Source organism: Pristiophorus japonicus, chromosome 3 (genome assembly GCF_044704955.1).
Source record: "Pristiophorus japonicus isolate sPriJap1 chromosome 3, sPriJap1.hap1, whole genome shotgun sequence".
Taxonomy (NCBI): domain Eukaryota; kingdom Metazoa; phylum Chordata; class Chondrichthyes; family Pristiophoridae; genus Pristiophorus; species Pristiophorus japonicus.
In genome coordinates, this window is record NC_091979.1 from 109,550,488 (window position 1) to 109,573,362 (window position 22,875).

A 22,875-nucleotide genomic window follows, 5' to 3' on the forward strand; every position below is an offset into this window, starting at 1 on the left:
TCCCCCGATAAATTGTTGAAAGGAGACACGATTCGATGTTTCAAGCAGTACTAAAGGGAAATCAGCCGCATGGAGAGCTTTCTTTCCTCCTCCTGCTATTCTGAGATATCCTTGGAATATCTGTGGTCGAGGGATCACTTCTTAGAATTTGATAAGACTTTGGTAGACCGCCAGCCAGTCAGGAGAAAGATTTATGACTTTGAAGTTTGCCGCTGCCCAATCATCAAAGAATAGCGGGTCTTTCAGAAGGGAAACCAAATCCTTTGAATACACAAAGCTCCTATGGCGTGTTTGTTGGTATGTATAAAAGAACTGATTATTAGGGGGGATGGTAAAGGAGGAGATAAAGGCGGGACAATTAATGAAGTAATCACTATGTGGGAAATGTATATACACAAATAATTGGATTTACGTGATCAAAGTACTGCTGCCGCCAGGAGACCGTTGCATTGGATGCTTAAGTCATATGATCTCTTTTTTGTAATGAAGGATTTGTTGCACAGCCTTAAGTGACAATGTGTCTTTGTTATCTCTAGGAAATCTGTTCCAACATCTCTGCGTTGATGACTTTTAGCAAATAAAGGCGATTGGAGATGAATCAACCGACTCGGCAGCAAGAACAGCATAGTTCTTCTGCTCGGTGTTTAAACGACAGAGTTGCTGACTTCAAAAAAGTTTCATGAAATTGTTTGCAGAGATAGGCAACATTAAAGGCACGGTGTCTATTAAACATCTGAAAATGACATAAGAACAATAAGAACATAAGAAATAGGTTATGACGTGCCATAACCTTCAGAGATATTTACATTTTCAAGACAATATCAATTTTAAATGCGGTGGGTGGAGAGCATGTATAAATGCGTGCACCCCCTTCCAGCGCTGATAAATGTGTCATTGTACTGAAAACATGTAACAATGTGAATAGAAGCTCGCCGTTTAGCCATTCATTATTTCAACCAGATTGTTCATGGGCAGCTTCACTTTAAGATACATATTTCAGTTTCCACCACACACATTCAATGACACAACAATAAGTCCAAGTTATTTGCTTAAAATCAATCAGAGGGATGATTTATGAATGAATATTCTTGTGCTAAATTTAAACCATTATGGAGTAGTGTCTTTTAATAGTTTAACTAAGGGAAAGCAGTACATGTTTCAATACCACTGAAACGGGTTAATAAACAAAACAGTTTAAGAAATGGTAACTATACAAATGTAAAACTCTTTAAAACTTTCTCTGTCCATACTCCCTGAAATTGTGACATTTTTTGAACGTCAAAACATGAAGTTTGAGTCCCCGAGTGGAGAGATCAGAGGCTGAGTGTGAAGGCTGTTGATAGCTCTGTTAAGTCCCTTAAAGTGGTGGCAATGTGAGAGGCTGCGGAGGCGGAGCAGCTCGGTTCAAGGAAAGTGGAAACAATTTCTCTCTTCTCCGCCTGATCTCCGCCTTAAGCAGCTTTTCAAACCCTCCATCCAGCACTTGCAGCGGAATCGGAATCATCAGTTGATCCCTTTACAAAAGCAAGATATATATATATATATAGTGTTCATCTACAGAAATTGACAATTAAACATAATTGTGCTAATTATCAACACCTTGGGACAAAACAAAAAACTTATGTATTATCCCATACGCTTTACGCATTTAGTATATTGATTACTATCAACTGCTTGATCAGTGGAAATAAATTGGACGCGTCCATTTAATTGGATTGTCTCACTTTTCAATCTTATTTTTTAAGTTTAAAAATGCAAAACCAATAAAGCAGAAATCAAGCTTTTTTTTTAAGGCTGTGCTAGAAATCTACGTTGGTTGCAAGTAGTCCGCAGGTTTATCTGAAAAAAACATACTCAATTTAAATATACAGTATTGTTGTCATAGGTCATAGTGTCAGATCTGGGGTAGACACAGATATCTGAATATCAACGCATAAACTGATAACTAACGTTGAGGAAACAAGCTTAGATTCACTCATTAGGTTAACTTTAAAAGTTTTTTTTAAGCCTATTCAGCTCTTCCTTCAGGTAACATGATCCTGACAGCAGTCGTTAACTTCAATTGTGTGCACATTGCAAACGAAATCCTTCTAAACGATAACACACAGAGATCTTTATCATCCTTTCCTGTAGCAACAATCGGTGTCCTCTCAAAGACTTTTGAGACTTGCATAGTTTTAAATGAAGCGGCTCTTTTGAAGGGATTAGAGCGCCAAGTCCTCTCCCACGGCTCCAGATTCAGTCGTGGTGAGATGGGAGTTTCACGCTGTGCCAGGGCACTGCCAAGTTAATGCATTTAACTTGGATTTTGCTCACTTGTCCTTTATTATTTCAAAACGTGCTATACAAAAATTGATATAAGGATATGAATGAGAAATTGAGTTCTGAAAAATAACTGGGTGCAAATAAAGGTTAAGGAAAAGGACAATAATCGAAATTACAGTCAAACCTCTTCAGAAGATTGTACTTTCTTCTTAAAACAAATGGCCTGTGCAGCTTATATTTTAGAATCATTCGAAAACAAAACAATAAAGCATCATTTTACTTTTTAAACTTCATAAAGCAGAATCTCACAGAGACAGTTTAATAAGATTATAGCTGTGCAACACAATCAGCTATTATTCTTATTTATGGATCAATGAAATTTCATGCAGCAGTTTCCCAAAGATTAAAAAAGTAATATGAAAGCTTTTTAGGAGGCTTGATTTTTTTTTAAATGATGCTAATTACATTTTATTTCAATGGTTGTGATTTGCTTAGGTAGACTGATAACAGTCCTTTGAAAGAAAAAGAGCAAAGATCTGGGTGTATAAGGCCAGGTTTTCCTTTGATGTTATGTAGTTAAATGAGTCTTCTATCACACGCTCTGTGCCTCTAGAAATATCTTAATAAGATACATACCTGCTTGCCGATTTGGAAAATTGAACTGAATATTTGATGGTAGAACTAAATCATGAATAGCACAACTAATCTGGCAAATGCAATGCAGTTGACATATAGGTGATATAAAAATTCCAATGAATAGAAAACTAGATGTCATTCCATACATCATTTTATTAAACTTGATACTTTTACTGAAATGTTGATTAGTATGAATAGCTCTCATAGCATTAATAGGCCACAAATACATATTCATTTGAAAATGATAATGCCATAATTTGAGTTCAATGCTAAATGTTCTGAGACACCCAACCATGTTTTACATCACATGAATATACTAATTAAAAGTAAATCACTCACCTGGTGAGTAAACCAAGGCATGTTTCAATTTATTAAAAAACATGACATTTGAAGTCAAAATATTTTAAACTTTCTTGTACAAAGTTTTCATCTCAATCAAAACAAATGTTTCAAAAAGCCAAAAATTCAGTTTCTGATAGGAATAGGATAGACAATGAATTTGATACTAGCAAACCAGAACTTAAAGAAGGCTAACTTTGAAGGTATGAGGCATGAATTGGCTAGGATAGATTGGCGAATGATACTTAAGGGGTTGACTGTGGATGGGCAATGGCAGACATTTAGAGACCGCATGGATGAACTACAACAATTGTACATTCCTGTCTGGCGTAAAAATAAAAAAGGGAAGGTGGCTCAACCGTGGCTATCAAGGGAAATCAGGGATAGTATTAAAGCCAAGGAAGTGGCATACAAATTGGCCAGAAATAGCAGCGAACCCGGGGACTGGGAGAAATTTAGAACTCAGCAGAGGAGGACAAAGGGTTTGATTAGGGCAAGGAAAATGGAGTACGAGAAGAAGCTTGCAGGGAACATTAAGACAGATTGTAAAAGTTTCTATAGATATGTAAAGAGAAAAAGGTTAGTAAAGACAAACGTAGGTCCCCTGCAGTCAGAATCAGGGGCAGTCATAACGGGGAACAAAGAAATGGCGGACCAATTGAACAAGTACTTTGGTTCGGTATTCACGAAGGAGGACACAAACAACCTTCCGGATATAAAAGGGGTTGGAGGGTCTAGTAAGGAGGAGGAACTGAGGGAAATCCTTATTAGTCGGGAAATTGTGTTGGGGAAATTGATGGGATTGAAGGCCGATAAATCCCAGGGCCTGATGGACTGCATCCCAGAGTACTTAAGGAGGTGGCTTTGGAAATAGTGGATGCATTGACAGTCATTTTCCAACATTCCATTGACTCTGGATCAGTTCCTATGGAGTGGAGGGTAGCCAATGTAACCCCACTTTTTAAAAAAGGAGGGAGAGAGATAACAGGGAATTATAGACCGGTCAGCCTGACATCGGTAGTGGGTAAAATGATGGAATCAATTATTAAGGATGTCATAGCAGTGCATTTGGAAAGAGGTGACATGATAGGTCCAAGTCAGCATGGATTTGTGAAAGGGAAATCATGCTTGACAAATCTTCTGGAATTTTTTGAGGATGTTTCCAGTAGAGTGGACAAGGGAGAACCAGTTGATGTGGTATATTTGGACTTTCAGAAGGCGTTCGACAAGGTCCCACATAAGAGATTAATGTGCAAAGTTAAAGCACATGGATTGGGGGTAGTGTGCTGACATGGATTGAGAACTGGTTGTCAGACAGGAAGCAAAGATTAGGAGTAAATGGGTACTTTTCAGAATGGAGGCAGTGACTAGTGGGGTACCGCAAGGTTCTGTGCTGGGGCCCCAGCTGTTTACACTGTACATTAATGATTTAGATGAGGGGATTAAATGTAGTATCTCCAAATTTGTGGATGACACTAAGTTGGGTGGCAGTGTGAGCTGTGAGGAGGATGCTATGCGACTGCAGAGCGACATGGATAGGTTAGGTGAGTGGGCAAATGCATGGCAGATGAAGTATAATGTGGATAAATGTGAGGTGATCCACTTTGGTGGTAAAAACAGAGAGACAGACTATTATCTGAATGGTGACAGATTAGGAAAAGGGGAGGTGCAAAGAGACCTGGGTGTCATGGTACATCAGTCATTGAAGGTTGGCATGCAGGTGCAGCAGGCGGTTAAGAAAGCAAATGGCATGTTGGCCTTCATAGTGAGGGGATTTGAGTACAGGGGCAGGGAGGTGTTGCTACAGTTGTACAGGGCATTGGTGAGGCCACACCTGGAGTATTCTGTACCGTTTTGGTCTCCTAACCTGAGGAAGGACATTTTTGCTATTGAGGGAGTGCAGCGAAGGTTCACCAGACTGATTCCCGGGATGGCGGGACTGACCTATCAAGAAAGACTGGATCAACTGGGCTTGTATTCACTGGAGTTCAGAAGAGTGAGAGGGGACCTCATAGAAACGTTTAAAATTCTGACGGGGTTAGACAGGTTAGATGCAGGAAGAATGTTCCCAATGTTGGGGAAGTCCAGAACCAGGGGACACAGTCTAAGGATAAGGGGTAAGCCATTTAGGACCGAGATGAGGAGGAACTTCTTCACCCAGAGAGTGGTGAACCTGTGGAATTCTCTACCACAGAAAGTTGTTGAGGCTAATTCACTAAATATATTCAAAAAGGAGTTAGATGAAGTCCTTACTACTAGGGGAATCAAGGGGTATGGCGAGAAAGCAGGAATGGGGTACTGAAGTTGCATGTTCAGCCATGAACTAATTGAATGGCGGTGCAGGCTAGAAGGGCTGAATGGCCTACTCCTGCACCTATTTTCTATGTTTCTATGTTTCAATCATCACTTCAATAACAGAATGGATCCTATATGTAATCTGGTTTCATGCAACCTAAAGCTACCACAAAAGGAGATGCACATTTAGATATTTTAAATTATGAGATAGATTACTGTCTCTAGTTTACAAATGGTGTTAATATGAAATTACTCCTATATGAGTGGCACCAAGTGAGTATTGCTTCGCCTTGAATTCCAAATCAACTCATCGATGAAAGCATAGCATTTATAACAGTAATTACCAGTGTACACACTATTTAATGCAGCAATTTTATATTCATGGTTCAAGCATTTTTAAACATTAAAGAACACAATTTGTTCATGTTTCTTGGCTTCAAACGAAAGTGGATCAAAGTCGACCTGAAAAAAAACCAAAAAATAAAATGATCTTTAAAGGTAAACACAAGATAGTTTGACTGGACTTCAAGAAGTTTCTGACTCCTATAGTCTGTTTCAATAAAGAATTAAACAAGAATCTTGGAAGAATTTGTCATGTTACCATTTATCATCTGCACTCTCAACATAAAATTAGTGGCCATAAAAGATCCCATGGCACTATTTCGAAGAAGAGCAGGGGGGTTATGCATGGTGTCCTGGCCAATACTTATCCCTCAATCAACATCACAAAAAAAACAGATTATCTGGTCATTATCACATTTCTGTTTGTGGGTGCTTGCTTGTACATAAATTGGCTGCCACGTTTCCCACATTACAACAGTGAACACTCCAAAAGAACTTAACTGGCTGTAAAGCGCTTTGAGACGTACAGTGGTCATGAAAGGTGCTATATAAATCCAAGTCTTTCATTTATTTCAACTGTGAATTTTTTTTTGTAAATGTAAAATAAAGAGACTAATAAGGAAGATCTAGTAATACTATTGACAGCTAGCAGGAAAGCACTTATACATTTTATACAAATATGAATAGTCCATATTAATATTGCGATAATTCAATTAAAATAAAATAAAAGAAAGACAGAATTCGGAGTACCAACACTCGATATAGTGGCAGAATATCTTTCTTAAATATGGAGCTGTCAGACATGTTATCAGTCCTCTTCCAAATGCACTGTTTAAAATAGAACCTGAGGTTTCTCAGCACACCAGCTCCACAATAAAAATGATTTCTAAATGTTAACCATTAAGAATCTATGAAAGTGGAGTACTGTTCTTCCAATCTCCTTCAAGATGTTTGAACATAAGAACATAAGAAATAGGAGCAGGAGTAAGCCATTTGACCCCTTGAGCCTGCTCCGCCATTTAATATCATGGCTGATCTGATCATGGCCTCAGCTCTGCTTCCCTGCCTTCTCCCCATAACCCTTTATTCCTTTGTCATTCAAAAATATGTCTGTCTCCGCCTTAAATATATTCAATGACCCAGCCTCCACCGCTCTCTGGGGCAGAGAATTCCACAGAATTACAATCCTCAGAAAAGAAATACTTCCTCATCTCAGTTTTAAATAGGCGGTCCCTTATTCTGAGACTATGCCCCCTAAGTTTAGTTTCCCGTGAGTGGAAATATCCTCTCTGCATCCATCTTGTTGAGCCCCCTCATTATCTTATATATTTCGATAAGATCACCTCTCATTCTTCTGAACCCCAATGGGTATAGGCCCAACCTACTCAACCTACATTCATAAGTCATCCCCCTCATCTTCAGAATCAACCTAATGAACCTTTTCTGAACATCCTTCCTTAAATACAGAGACCAAAACTGTACACAGTACTCTAGGTGAGGCCTCACTAATACCCTGTACAGTTGTAGCAGGACTTCTCTGCTTTTATGCTCTATCCCCCTTGCAGTAAAGGCCAACATTCCATTTGCCTTCCTGATTACTTGCTATACCTGCATACTAACTTTTTGTGTTTCATGTACAAGGACCCCCCAGGGCTCTCTGTACTGTCGCACTTTGCAATTTTTCTCCATTTAAATTATAATTTGCTTTTCTATTTTTTCTACTAAAGTGGATAACCTCACATTTTCCCACATTGTGCTCTATCTACCAAATTTTTGCCCACTCGATTAACCTGTCTATATTCCTTTGCAGATTTTTTGTGTCCTCCTCACAATTTGCTTTTCCACCCATCTTTGTATCATCAGTAAACGTGGCTACATTGCACTCGATCCCTTCATCCAAGTCATTAATATAGATTGTAAATAGTTGAGGCCCCAGCACTGATCCCTGCAACAACCCACTAGTTACTGTTTTCCAAACGGAAAATGATCCGTTTATCCCAACTCTCTGTTTTCTGTTCATTAGCCAACCCTCTATCCAAGCTAATATATTATCCCCAACCCTGTGCACTTTTATCTTGTGCAGTAACCTTTTATGTGGCACCTTATCGAATGCCTTCTGGAAATCCAAATACACCACATCCACTGGTTCCCCCTTATCCACCCTGTTCGTTACATCCTCAAAGAACTCTAATAAATTTGTCGAACATGTTTTCTCTTTCATAAAACCATGCTGACTCTGCTTGATTGAATTATACTTTTCCAAATGTCCCACTACTGCTTCCTTAATAATGGACTGCAGCATTTTCCCAAAGACAGATACTTCACCAAATGAACTGGGAATGAATTGCTCTGGGTCGTTTTGGACTTGGAAAATTGACTAAGACTGGTTCTTCCAAAGCCTCGTCCGTTTTCCTGGATTTCAAATTGGCCTGTTGTTGTCATATCATGACTTATGTGGGTTGATGTCATGACACTTGGGAGTCCATATACACTGGTCAGTTTGTAAAGCTTATCAATAATGAAATGCATTTTCTGCATTACCTCCAAGAGGAATATCCAATTGGGAATTTAATTAAAAATCACAGAACAATCTTACCTGACCTTCCTGCAAAAGTTCCAAAAGTGCAGTTGCTTGGCTGTGCACCTGCTCCACTGTGCACCTTTGAACCTGAACTACACAAGACCGTTTACACTGCTGTTTGAAATCAACAGTTCGCATGTGAAATCGCAGCTGCTGCATTCCATCATTCACACAACAATTTAATAGTTGTACTAAAATGCAAATTGCTTCACTGCAATGTTACAGTTGGTGTATAAATGCACAACTAAATATTGGGAAGACCGAAGCCATTGTCTTTGGTCCCCGCCACAAACTGCATTCCCTAGCCACCGACTCCATCCCTCTCCCTAGCATCTGTCTTTAAGGCTGAACCAGACTGTTTGCAACCTAGGTTTTATATTTGATCCTGAAATGAGCTTCTGGCCACATATCCGCAGCATAACTAAAACTGCCTATTTCCACCTCCGTAAAATTGCCCGTCTCCGCCTTCGCCTCAGTGCATCTGCTGCTGAAACCTTCATCCATGCCTTTGTTACCTCTAGACTTGACTACTCCAACACACTCCTGGCTAGGCTCTCACATTCTACCCTACGTAAACCTGAGGTCTTCCAAAACTCGGCAGCACGTGTCCGAACTCGCACCAAGTCCTGCTCATCCATCACCCCTGTGTTCGCTGACCTACATTAGCTCTCAGTTAAGCAACGCCTCGATTTCAAAATTCTCATCCTTGTTTACAAATCCCTCCATGGCCTCGCCCCTCCCTATCTCTGTAATCTCTTTCAGCCTCACAAACCCCTCCCCCACCCTCCGAGATATCTGCGCTCCTCAAATTCTGCCCTCTTGAGCATCCCTGATTATAACTGCTCAACCACTTGTGGCCGTGCCTTCAGCTGCCTAGGCCCCAAACTCTGGAACTCCCTCCCTAAACCTCTCTGCCTCCCTATCTCTCTTTCCTCCTTTATGATGCTCCTTAAAACCTATCTCTTTGAGCAAGATTTTGGTCATCTGCCATAATTTTTTCTTATGTGGCTCAGTGTCAAACTTATTTGTTTTGTTTTATATCACTGCTGTGAAGCACCTTGGGAAGATTTACTATATGAAAGGTGCTTTATAAATATAAGCTGTTGTTGTTGAAGTAAGATTTTGAATTTTTACAATAGCCCCAAAGAATTGTTAGGTATGGTAAGGCCTCACAGCAGCATTGTTTGGGCCTTTTTATATTTCGTGAAAATGGAGTAGATCTACATGTAAAATGCAGGATGGGCAGGCAAGTTGCTCCAAAGTATTTGTCATTGCTATTCTTGTATCAGTTGATGGAAGGTGCTATGAGAGCAGCATGCAGACACTCACCATCCCATTCCCCCCCCCACTTCCTGTGGGAAGTAGGTAGCTTCACACAGCACCTATCTCTGCTATCACAACTGAGACCAGGAACCATGTAATAATCATAGGAATAATCTCACGTCCTACCATTCTGTGGCACAACACATTAATTCACCATTATGTTGGCCTATCACAGAAGTGAAAATGTTCCAATCTCTCATGCAAGGTACTGATAGCTTCATATTTAGTTTTTTTCGAGGTAGTTTAATTGTCTACTCATGTCCATTTTATTTTACTTAATTGACAGCTCCTGATATTTCCCAACAAAGTGCAGAAATCATTTTCTTCCAGACATTTATAAAATTTGCTATTATATATAATCTGAAGCCATTTATAGTTAGAAAATTAATCGTAGTTAGAAAAATCCCAAATTACACTGATACCATAGTGATTTACTCACATTAACTATAGTGTATTTTATGCTGCAGCTGCAAATCAGGTGCATATTTTTAGATACGTTGAACTATCTTGCCATGTAAACATTACATATTTGTTTATTCAGTTGTGTTTTGAAATAAAGCACTAATTGTTTTGCTAGTTTTGGCTTCAAACGAGGAAATACATAGCAGACTGGTTCTAACTACAAGAAGTGATTTTTTTTGTTGCCTTTTTGTGTAGTAGATAGCTATGTGTAGGACATGGGCTGGTAATTTAATATTGCCAAGGGCATGAAGTGTATCTAGGCAGAAATTGTAAAAACCATAAGAAATTACATTCAGTTCAGGTCATTCTAATGTGAAGGGAAAGTCTTCAAAACCTCAGAATAAATAAGTTATTTACTCCACTGGCAGCCAATTTGCACACAGCAAACTCCACAAACAGCAATATGATAATGACCAGATAATCTGTTTAGTTATGTTGATTGAGGGATAAATATTGGCCAGGACACCAAGGATAACTCCCCTGCTCTTCTTCGAAATAGTGCCATGGGATCTTTTACATCCACCTGAGAGAGCAGACGGTTTAATGTCTCATCCGAAAGACGGCACCTACGACAGTGCAGCACTCCCTCAGCACTGCATTATCAGCCTAGATTTATGTGCTCAAGTCCCTGGAATGGGACTTGAACCCACAACCTTCTGACTCAGAGGCGAGTGTGCTACCAACTGAGCCACAGCTGATACTGTTAGAGGTCTTGCCATTATGTTCAATGGAACTTCTGCATCCTCAGCCTCGCTGGGTTCTTCGGCCGTTTTCGGCCACCCCAGCTCCCTGCCTCCCGTAAGTGTTGAGGCCAACATTTTGCAAAGTTTTGGGGCCTTTTTTTGAGTAACTTCCAAGGATAGCCGGGTAGGCAGCTCAAGACATACTACTTGGACCTTGTGCCGACTTGCTGACCTATAAATAATATATTTGCTATGAAGGTAAAAAATCTTGGAGGAAAGAGTGCCACCCGTTTGATGTGCTCAGCAATATATTATATGAAAGCAGTTGCAGAGAAAACCAAACCTCAGACTCTCTCATGGTCCCTATGCACTTGACTGGATGAGAATGCATGGTCATGAGCAGGACAAAGCAGCCCGCTTGATTGGCACCCCATCCAGCACCTTCAACATTCACTCCCTCCACCATTGGTGAACTGTGGCTGCAGTGTGTACCATATATCGGAAGCACTGCAGCAACTCGCCAAGGCTTCTTCGGCAGCACTTCCCTAACCCGCGACCTTTACCACCTAGAAGGACAAGGGCAACAGGTGCATGGGAACACCATCTCCTTGCAAGATCCCCTCCAAGTTACACACCATTCTGACTTGCAAGTATATCGCTGTTCCTTCATCGTTGTTGGGTCAAAATCCTGGAACTCCCTCGCTAACAGCATCATACGGACTGCAGCAGCTCAAGAAGGCGGCTCACCGCCACCTTCTTAAGGGCAATTAGGGATGGGCAATAAATGCAGGCCTTGCCAGGGATGCCCACATCCCAGAAATAATTTTTTAAAAAGTTGCAAAAGGAGAAAATCAGGACAAAAGAAGAATACAATAATTGAAAGGGTACAGAGTTATTATACAGTACTTGTGAGAAACAGGTTTGAATAGTTTACACAAATTACACAAGAATGTTTATTGGTGGATATGTTAGTACTTCACTCCCAAAGTTTCTTGTGGACATGGTTTTAGATATGTTTCCTTTAGAACATTCATTCTGAAACGGTAGAACTGAAAATTATCCCCAACTATTTGAAACTTGCATATATAACTGTATCATACTTAGTCTTCACTCATTTGGGCATCTGCAGGTTTGTACAAATGAGGTTGTAGTGCAACGGTAGATTAAATTTTGTAAAAATTCTTCCTTCTCCTTTTCTCTTGAAAGGTTTGGCTCCTGGCCAGTTCCATGGGCAACCGGTACCCTCCACTATCTCACCTAAGTGGCAATTATTCATGTGTGACAGTGAGTATAATCAGGGTAGTTGATCAAAAGAAAGAAAGACTTACATTTATATAGCGCCTTTCATGACCATCGGATATCTCAAAGTGCTTTATAGCCAATGAAGTACTTTTGGAGTTCGTCACTGTTGTAATATGGGAGACGCGGCAGCCAAATTGCACATAGCAAGCTCTCACACACAGCAATGTGATAATGACCAGGTAAACTGTTTTTGTGCCACGGGATCTTTTACGTCCACCTGAGAGAGTAGACTAGGTCTCGGTTTAATATCTCATCCGAAAGACAACACTTCCAATAGCACTGCACCGGAGTATCAGCTTAGATTTATGTGCTCAAGTTCTTGGAGTGGGACTTGAACCTACAACCTTCTGATTCAGAGGATAGTGGGCTACCCACTGAGCCACAGCTAACACAAATGCTCAGCCTGATCCTGTCCTCATCTGATGCCCACACACTTCCAGCAGCTGATCAGAAGGGGGTCATTGAAGCCAATTGTAATCCCCTATTGCTTTTCTGGCTGAGATGAGTTAATTCAGGACAGGACAGGGATTTAACCTGCTATTGTCCATGTACTCACTATGCCATTTGTGATTATTTGTTCTCTGGATGTGGGTGAAACCATCAAGACTGCATTTACTGCCAATCCTTAGCTGTCCTGAGAAGGTGGTGGGAGCCACTTCACAGGGCAATAAGAGTCAACCACATATTGTTTGACTGGAGTATCGGCCAAAACAGGTAGGGATGGAAGATTAATTTCCCTAAGGGACATTAGTGAACCAATTGGACAATCCAAAAGCTTTCATGGTTATTTTTCTGGTGCCACAGATCACCAGAATTACTGAGTTAAATTTCAGAGTAGAATTTGAACTCATGACCACTAGATTACCATACTCATTTACACAATAAATAACGTGACAGCTTTGGGAACATTATATACAACATTATAAAAATGATGTAAGGAGGCTGAACCTATGATTGTGTGATCTTGATTTCAATCCTTCTAGAATTACATAGAATTTACAGCACAAAAACAGGCCATTCAAACCAATGCTCCAGATGAGCCTCCTCCCACTCTGTTTACGTATTGGCATATCCTCATGTACTTATCTAGGTTCCTCTTAAATGTATCTATGCTATTTGTCTCAACCACTCTATGCGAGTTCCACATTTTATTTGCAACAGTATCCAATTTGAAATAAATCCTCTGAACAATCTCCTTGAGACACACTCTGGATATTCAATGAGTCCTGAGCAGTTCAGGTAGGTGACACTTTAAAACTGAAACTGGTTTACATTCTTTTCTTCATGTATAATTATTTCACTTTTGTCCCCAGTGTTACATGCTTTTGAGCTAGTTGCTAGTAGGAGTACAGGAGTGATGTCGGTTATCTCAACTTCCAATTTTTTCCTTCCTTTTCATGTGATCAAGAGTTTTGTCTCCATTCCAGACCTTCTACTCATTACCCAAGTGGAATTGGAACATCATATGCGGTAAATCAGAAATGAGAACCATGCACTCTCCAGCAAAGTACTCAAACACTGGGCAATCACAACAGGTTACTCTGTTCAAAGGCATTAATCAAAAGTTTGGCTGAAAAAAAAATCATAAACTGGTTGAATGATAGAAGGGAGAAGTCATTGAAGCTCTATCCCAACTCTGCAAATCTCACAAGCCCCTGGAAATCACAGACCTCACCCTTTTGCAAAGGGCACTGGAACAAAAATATGCCCTAAAGCTAACCTGCAACGTATTTTCTGGTTGCCTAGCAATGTCATAAAATGTTGACGTTTAACCTCATATTTATCATTCTTCTGAAAATGTTAAAAGTAATTTTTGCATTTTATGTAATTGTTTACTAACTGTTATGTTTCTTTTTTGACACCCATACCAAAAACAACTGATTTCTGAGAACATTTTTCTCTGCTCTTTTTCCTTTGACCAGGATGTTCAGTGTTCATTATTAATACTCTGCATTGGGAGATAAAATTCGAAGGCAAAGTTTATACGTTGGGTTAGATTATTATGAAAATCACAAGAGCATAACATGCCTGCATTTTCTCTGTATTATCTGTTTACTTGTTGCAGTCTGTCTGCTTGCATTGCAATCATTCCAACAGGAACATCCAAAATGTCCCTCAGTGCATGAAAACAGGGCCAAAAGTTAATTTTTGACAAAGAAACAAATTGCTCGAAACATAACATTTCAAAATCTTTATTTTCATCTCCTACAAAGAAGCCTCATGTTTTTTTCATTGAACCTCCTTTCAGAACTTGTTTCCTCCATAGATTTATTCCATGATAGTAATAATTTATAGTTAGAAGTCTGTGTCTGTGCTTCTCGTTTGTCTTTCTTTTATTCCTCTATTCTCCAATCTATAAATGCTGCCCTCCAGTAAAAGGTTTTGCACTGAAATGACTTAGTCGCATAATTCTGACTGGTGCTTAAGTTAAGGAGCAAGAAAAATGAAGCATTTATTTCTAGAAGAAGCATAAATTTATAACTGGTGTTCAAGAATTGGCCACAGCACTGTAAGACTTAACATGTGAAGAGATTTTAGCAACCTCTGTAACTTTCTAAAAGTAGTTCTCAGCTAGATGAAGGTTTTAACTATAACAAACAGAATTTAACAGAAATGTCGAGATCCTAGACCACCAATTCTGCAGCATTTCCTGCATTAAGCATTGCTTTACATATGAAAATGACTTAGTTCTTGCTTTACAAATCAAGAAGTACTGACTTCTTGCCAGAATCATTATGTGACTGTAATGTGGCTGGTTCAAAATCAGAAGTGATTGGCTATCAATCACTTCAGACCTTTAATGTGACTTTGGATGACCTTGCAGTCCAAAGGGAAAGTAGGAACATTTGGAAATTAATTGTTTGAGGGTGTACTGCATATACAACTACAACTAACAAAAGGGGTTTAGGAAGTAAAGAGATATTTGAAACCAAGAGTAAGTGAACTTTTATTACAGTACTTGTTGATTTCAATTTTGTCAAATACTTTATTAATTTGAAGCTAGTGGCATTGTCTTTTAAAGGAATACTACTTTCATTTGCAAAACTTTTACAACCAGAACACCTGTTAGGGATCAGCGTATGCCACATGTTACAGCTGTTTGTGGTTTGATTATACCTATAATCTATGTTTAACTATGAAATAGTTCTTGTACTAGCTAAATTATAGGAGTCGTCTATTTGTATAACACAGGTCTCACACTAATGCCAGTTTCGGTGTGCATCGACACAGATATGACAGTATAACTTGAGTGTCAGATTCTGATTTGAAACTCCAGTGCACTCAAGCCAAATGATGAGACAGGAGGCCATTCCAGAGCAATTTGAGTTTGAATTAGATACAGTATAACTCCAGCCTGGTGCAAAGTTGCAACTGGATATTTCCCAGGCAGTCCACTGCGAATTTAAGAACAAAAATCAATATTGTGAGAGAATGGACACTCCCACTCATTCTTTCCTCCCTTGTAAGCAGAGATCTGTGCATGTGTCCAAGCATGTATGCACAGAACGCCTTTGTGGCTGACCTTACTGTGACCTGCAGGGATGTATAGGTAGCAGTACAACTCTGGTCTATTGGCTGTACATCACACTTGATAGACACTGGTATGGAGCTATGGGCTCAATTTTCCCCAGTTATCTGCACCGTTTTTGTGGCGCGCGCCGCTTTTTTGACCTAAATTAAAAGTTTCCCCAAAGTTTTTGCGCCAGCGTAACTCAGTTAGTTACGATTTTTTTAGGTTAGTTTTTTTTTGCGTCAGAGGTGGCGTAACCTGATATCTGCGTCAGTTTTCCAGATTTATGCAAGTTTGGCCGATTTACATTTCTTCCAGGACGGGATATGTGACCACTCCCAAAAAACCTTCTTGGCACTTAAGAAAAACCAGCGCACTTTAAAAAATCGGCGCAGAAAGACGTCAATGTTTTTATGCAAAGTTTTGGAGGGAGTCAAGGAGACATTAAATATGCATCATGAAGCTTAATTTTTTTCAAACTTAAAATAGAGAAAATGGAAGTCTAATGCAATTCTTTAATTTTAGATTTTTTTTCCAAAGTGCCACGCCACCACTGAACATCTCACTAGGTTCAAGGGTCGGAGCGTCGGCCGGCAGAATCGCTCCCTCACCCGGACACAGGGGCTCGGGGCTCAGTTTCAAAAGAAGCTCAGTGGGTGGAAGCCAAAATGAAAGCATGAGAAACCTTACACTATGCAGCAGCTTCAAAAGAATCCCGGGGGTGGGGGGGGGGGGGATGTTTGCTGAGCCCGTGTCTGGGCGAGGGAATGATTCTGCTGGCCAACCCTCAAGCCCGGTGAGGAGACGTTCGGTGAATGGTGGGGTGGTACTTTGGGAAAAAATCTAAAATTAAAGAATTGCATTAGACTTCGTTGCCCCAAATGTACTAGGTTCCCATTCTAAGCAAGCCTATTGCGCATACGCAGACCAGGATGTGGTCCATACTAGGGCATCAACCTTGGCGAGAGAGAGGGAGGAGAGAAGCTTTAACTTTGTCCTGCTGTTTTGAGTTTCTTGCAAAGGTACAATTTAATTATGGGGGCAATATTGACAATGCCATACCTCGTGCAAGCCTTCTGCATGATGGTGCTGCGGAGGAGATGACTGATTCGACGTCATCGCATGAGGAACTTCAGAGCAGGTAGGGTGATGGGCAGGAGGCCTTACCCACGTCGGGTATATCGAGACAGGCATTCATACATACACCTGAGTGATGCAGACTGTGTGAGAAGGCTGCATTTCTGTAAATAAGTTGTAACCGAGATCTGTGAGTTAGTAAAAGCAGACCTGCAACCTAGAAGCGTCAGGAGGACTGTTTTGTCAGTTGACGTGAAGGTTACAGCTGCACTTTCATTCTATACATTTGGATCATTTCAGGTCACAACTGGGGATGTGTGTGCCATTTCTCAACATGCAACACATAACTGCATTCGGCTGGTGTCTGCTGTAAGATACACCTATTTTTCTTGGAACAAGGCACAGGAAGAGGTCACAAACAAACTGTTTTAAAGTAAAACAAACTGTTTTAAAGTAAAAACTGCTGGACTACCTGGGAGGGAAAACGGCACCAGCCTGAGGTAAGTGGTGACTCATCACGCATTAAAAGCAATCTCTGTGATCAAGGACGAAACTTGCTTAGATGCATACAGACAAAGACATTGACTTCCCAGAGACTACAAGTTTGCAAGAAAACCAGGAATACAAAGAACCCTACGAAATGCACATTTCTGGATAACAGAGCATTTAGGATAAGGAGTTATTGTTTGCACTGTTGACTCTGTGTGCAAATTAGAAGCCATTCAAACTCATCACCACAGCTAATTAAACAAATCACCACATCGATCCAGACACATTAATCGGACCCCGGCCCAGCAGGAAAGATTCATACTATGGATATAAATATACAAACACAAAAACACAAGCAGGCACGGAAGGAAAGGAACAGATAATGGCCAGAAGAAGAACCAACAGGTCACGGAATCAACGACCACGAATCGACAATAACTACAGCCAGGGCTGGTGATTGTATGTCTTAAGTCAATTTCTCTCAGAAGTCTAGTCCTGTAGTTTTAGTTGTTTTTTGTTGCGTAATAAAACTGACACTGGTTAAGCTTAAATTTTGTGCCACGTGTTGTCCTTTCCCACCATCAGTTCCGAGGTTTAAGAATCAGAGTAGAGTGAAAAACAAACACCCTACACTGTTGCACTATATACCTGGAGGAATGGCTACATAAAGTTCCCCATGACTGCCCAGGCAATGCATGACAGAGCTGTGGGCTTCTCCAGGATTGCTGGCTTCCCAAAGGTACAGGGCTGCAATGATTGTACCCACATTGCCTTGCAAGCACCTTTGGAGGATTCCGAGATGTACAGGAACAGAAAAGGCTTCCGCTCCGTGAATGTGCAGCTCGTGTGTGCCGACATGCATCGCATCATGTCAGTTGATGCGAGATACCCTGGGAGCACCCATGATGTGTGAATCCTACGCGAGAGCGCTATATCTGCCATGTTTCAGCAGCAGCCAGAAGGGCAGAGCTGGCTGCTGGGAGACAAAGGGTATGGCCTCGCCACCTGGCTCATGACGCCCCTACACGTAACCCAGACGGAAGCTGACTGGGAACACATGTTGCACATTGCGATGCACAGCATAATAGAGAGGACCATTGGCATCTTGAAACAGCTTTTCCGATGCCTGGACCATTCTGGAGGCTACTTGCAATACTACCCTGAGATTGTCGGTCAGTTCACTGTTGTTTGCTGCATGCTGCATAACTTAGCCATCATGAAGCAGTAGCAGCTGGTAGTAGAATGCCCATCTGAGGTGACAGTGGCTGATGATGAGGAGGAAGATGCAGATGACGAGGAGGAGGAGAAGCCATGCAGCTACCTGAACCCGGAGCACGATGGCGGACCGTCGTGCCCCTTTAACGATTGCTCGAGCTTTGGGTCAGCAGTTCATCCGTGAACGCTTTGCTGCCTGAAGTCTCAGCGATAACTATTCCAAATGGACCATGTTTACTGTTTGGACCTGTTCCGTAATGTTGTGTTGTGTTAATGGAACAAATAATGGAAATTATTCTTCTTTGGTTCAAAAAGGTTGTGTTAATAATGCAACAAATAATGGAAATTATTCTGTTATAATTGAAAATATATTTTATTCAAAAATTTAACACTTGTTTGTACTTAACGTTAATAAAAATATTCTTGTATCAAACTTTAAAGTTTTCAGCTAAGATCACTTACAAATTCTAAGATCATTTAGAAACTTTTAAACGTGCAAATTTACATAACTTACAAAAAACTTTTCATTTGAGAACAGTTACAACAGTAACAACAATAATAATAACAACAGCAAATAAAGGCTGCACCCATCCCTCCTCCACCTTATTCTAAGACCGCCCGCTGCGCTTAGTCTTGTTGACTCCACCCCGTTTCTCAGGTTGGTACCAAGCTTATTCTTTCGAACATCTCGAGTAATGCACACTTCTTGACGGGCGACATGGGCAGGCAGAAATGTGGAAGGCCTCTTCGGAGGCTGGTCTGGGATTGGAGTGGGAGTGGCAGTTGATTCTGTCAATGGGCGCGGGGTCTGGGCTGTTCCCCTTTTGCAGCAGCTAACTCCCTCTCTCATGTGCCCTGACAATGTCTCAACTACCTGCGACATTCTCTCCCTCATGTTCACCAACAGTGTTTCAACTACCTGAAACATTCCCTCCCTCATGTTCACTGACAGCGCATCAGCTACCTGCGACATTCCCTTCCTCATGTGCACCAACATTGTATCAGCTGTCTGCGACAGTCCCTCCCTCTGTCCGGGCCCGGACAGTGTTCCCATTTCTCGTGAGAGTGTTGTTACTTCTCTCAACAGTCCCGATACTTCATCACCCACCCCACTGATGGTATCCAGGAGTGATCGTGTAAGGTCAATGCTCTCTGTACTCATTGCCATTATCTGAACCACATCTGTTAGATCCTGCACCTCAGGAGAGCACTATCGAGCTCTCCTTTCCCTCCTCATCCTGGGTGTGGCTCACTGCATCCAACTGGGACCCGCAGCCTCGGATGGTGGGGCCCTGAGTGTGTTTGCTGCATCCCACTGGGACCCGCAGCCTGGGACGGTGGGGTCCTGGGTGTGCTTCGCTGCATTTCACTGGGACCCGCAGCTTTGGACGGTGGGGCTCTGGGTGTGTCTCGCTGCATCCCACTGGGACCCACAGCCTCAGACGGTGGGGCTCTGGGTGTGCCTCGCTGCGTCCCACTGGAATCCCCAGCCTCGGATTGTGAGAAACCATGGAATGTCCCAACACTTGTACCACTCAGGAAAGGGCCTGGCATCTCAATGGGCGGCAGCTGCACCTCCTCCAGAGTGAGTACAACAGTGGGGGATTTATCCATCCCCTCCCCCTCACCCCCATGTTCTTGGTCTGGAAGGTGGGATTAGAAGAAAGACTGGATCAACTGGGCTTGTATTCACTGGAGTTCAGAAGAATGAGAGGGGACCTCATAGAAACATTTAAAATTCTGACAGGGTTAGACAGGTTAGATGCAGGAAGAATGTTCCCAATGTTGGGGAAGTCCAGAACCAGAGGTCACAGTCTAAGGATAAGGGGTAAGCCATTTAGGACCGAGATGCGGAGGAACTTCTTCACCCAGAGAGTGGTGAACCTGTAGAATTCTCTACCACAGAAAGTTGTTGAGGCCAATTCACTAAATATATTCAAAAAGGAGTTAGATGAGGTCCTTACTACTAAGGGGATCAAGGGGTATGGCGAGAAAGCAGGAATGGGGTACTGAAGTTGAATGTTCAGCCATGAACTCATTGAATGGCGGTGCAGGCTAGAAGGGCCGAATGGCCTACTCCTGCACCTATTTTCTATGTTTCTATGTTTCCTCTTCAGGCTCATCCGCGTCTGAATCTTCTTCTCCATCGGCTTCAGTCTCATCAGGGTTGGCCTCAAGTTCTGCAAAATATAACAGAACAGACAAATGGTTAGCAGCAGAGGAGGGGGCAGGGTGACATGAGTAGGCTCACACAGTGCAGGCAGCAGGCTCATTTGAAGGACCACGATGAATGATAGCACATTGCATCAACTGGAGCGTAGCTGATGGCGACATCCCCATGAACCGAAGCATGGCTAGCCTGCGCAGTACTTAACATTTAGCAAAGCCAGAATGTGGAATTTGCAGGACTTACCCTCTTCCTCGAGTGTGGGCCCAGCTTGTGCAGTGGTGGTTGCTTTTCTCCAGGCAGAACCCATCAAAGCAGCGACCCTCTCTTCCAAACGTGTCAGTGGCTGCAGATTTGAGGGGCCTCCTCCTGTTCTAGTTCTTTTTCGTTTGTTGTGTGCCACCTTCCTCTGCAAAGATGAAAATATAACTTTTTAGAGTGGGTGTCTTTCTGCTGGGTGGGACATATACAGATGGTCACATTTATAATTGTAATTCCAGTGAATAAATGAAACTATCACTTACTCTAACTACTTGACTAAGGTCCTGCCACTTCTTTTTGCACTGGCCTCCAGACCTCGGGGTGGTCACCATTGCACAGTAATCTTCTGCAACTTGGTTCCAGCATTTCTTCATTTCTTTTAGTGAAACTTTTATTTGACCTCTGCTGGTGTCCAGCTTGTGCCATCTGGCCTCAATTACAGTAACCAGTGCTTCCACTTCATCCTTTGAGAAATTCTTGGTCCTTGATTGCATATTGTATTGCAGCTCCGATTTTTCCACTGAGAATGAAAATTCTCACACACAATTGGCTCTTTAAAAATGGCCGAATGCAGACCGGCAGCTGTACTGGGCATGCATGTCCAGAGCAGTCATGTAAAAAACGTCCTTTTTTTCCCCGCGCATGTGCAGAAGGGGGGGCATCATTTTTTTGGTGCAGACATTAGGCTCCACCCTCTGAAGCTAAAGGACAGGCTGCGTGGCGCCAATTTCAAAAAGTAAAACGGGGAAACTGGCTAGTTGATTTTTTGGGGTAGTCGGGGCCAAAAAAACTGGGCGTAACTCTTGCAATACGCCAAAAAACATAATTGGGGAAAATTGAGCCCTATATCTGCAGCCTTACACTAGCTTTTCACACGGTATCCAATGCTTCAGGCTACTGTGTACTTGAATTGTAAAAGTAGTGTCTCATAGGAGAACAACATCTGTGAATTTCCACAGTAATCTACCACAAACGAATACTTCTCGTGGCCACTCAGTGGAGCTTTGATGTCATGCTTCTATAGAAAGCTGCCATTGTTCCCCACTCCAAACATGGGAGAGATCAAAACTTTGGCCTCTCTAATTTTGGAGATATTTTCTGCAATATGATACTGCGATTCTGGCTTTGAGGCTTACACTGCCTGCATGTTTAAGCATTGGTCTAAGTCATAATGCTTATTGCCCCAAGGCAAGGCAGGGAGGGATAGGTCACTACACCTCAACCAAAGTGCACAGTGTGTGTGGTAGATCAATCTCTGAAAGTAGGGTTTTGTATTGCTCCAGAAACTGTTATAAGTAGTAGTTTGGTACATTGCATAAAATAAGAAGGAATATATAAATAATCAGAATCTTTAATGCAACGTAATAAAAATAAAAGCCAATCGCTTCTTTTAAAATATCCTTTATTAGTTAATTTTGTTTCTGAAGAAATGCAACTGTAGAATATTCTAAAGAACTTCATTTACTTAATACATTGGCAATATAGTACTTTAATTTAGAAGTGAAATTTCTCAAGATAGTTTTCTTTTGTTTGTACTGGAGTACAGAAGAATAAGTAAACTTTACAAATAACAGAAGATAACTATTATTAAAGTTGCATTGATGCTAACATTAACAAAATTAATTTGTAAATGTTCAGTAGTAATATTTAATACATTATTGATCTATTATTTATTCTTATTTATTTTTATCTTAAAACAGTGCCAAATTCAATTAATTGCATCTCCTATTTATATTTACCTCTAACCCTTCTCCAGCATTGAGTTTCTTACCCAGCTCACAAAACAGCTGCTAATTCAGTTCTGTACTGAGTGCACAGCTGTTTTGAATTCAGATCTGTGTAAACTGCAAATTTGTTTACTTCACTATAAATATGCTCATTTTACACTGCTGATTTTAAACTTGCTGTAAAACAGAACAAGTTAAAA

The 22,875-nt window shown here is 41.2% G+C and overlaps 1 protein-coding gene across 1 annotated transcript in view; it reads right to left on the minus strand.

Annotated features, from left to right (window-relative positions):
- Positions 1-5,969: 5,969 nt before the first annotated feature.
- myo3b (myosin IIIB) overlaps positions 5,970-22,875 on the minus strand; it is an 839,677-nt gene continuing 822,771 nt past the window's right edge. The window contains exon 35 of the mRNA XM_070874695.1: positions 5,970-5,997. The gene's annotated coding sequence lies outside the window, so the exon portion shown is untranslated. The remainder of the gene's footprint in view (positions 5,998-22,875) is intronic.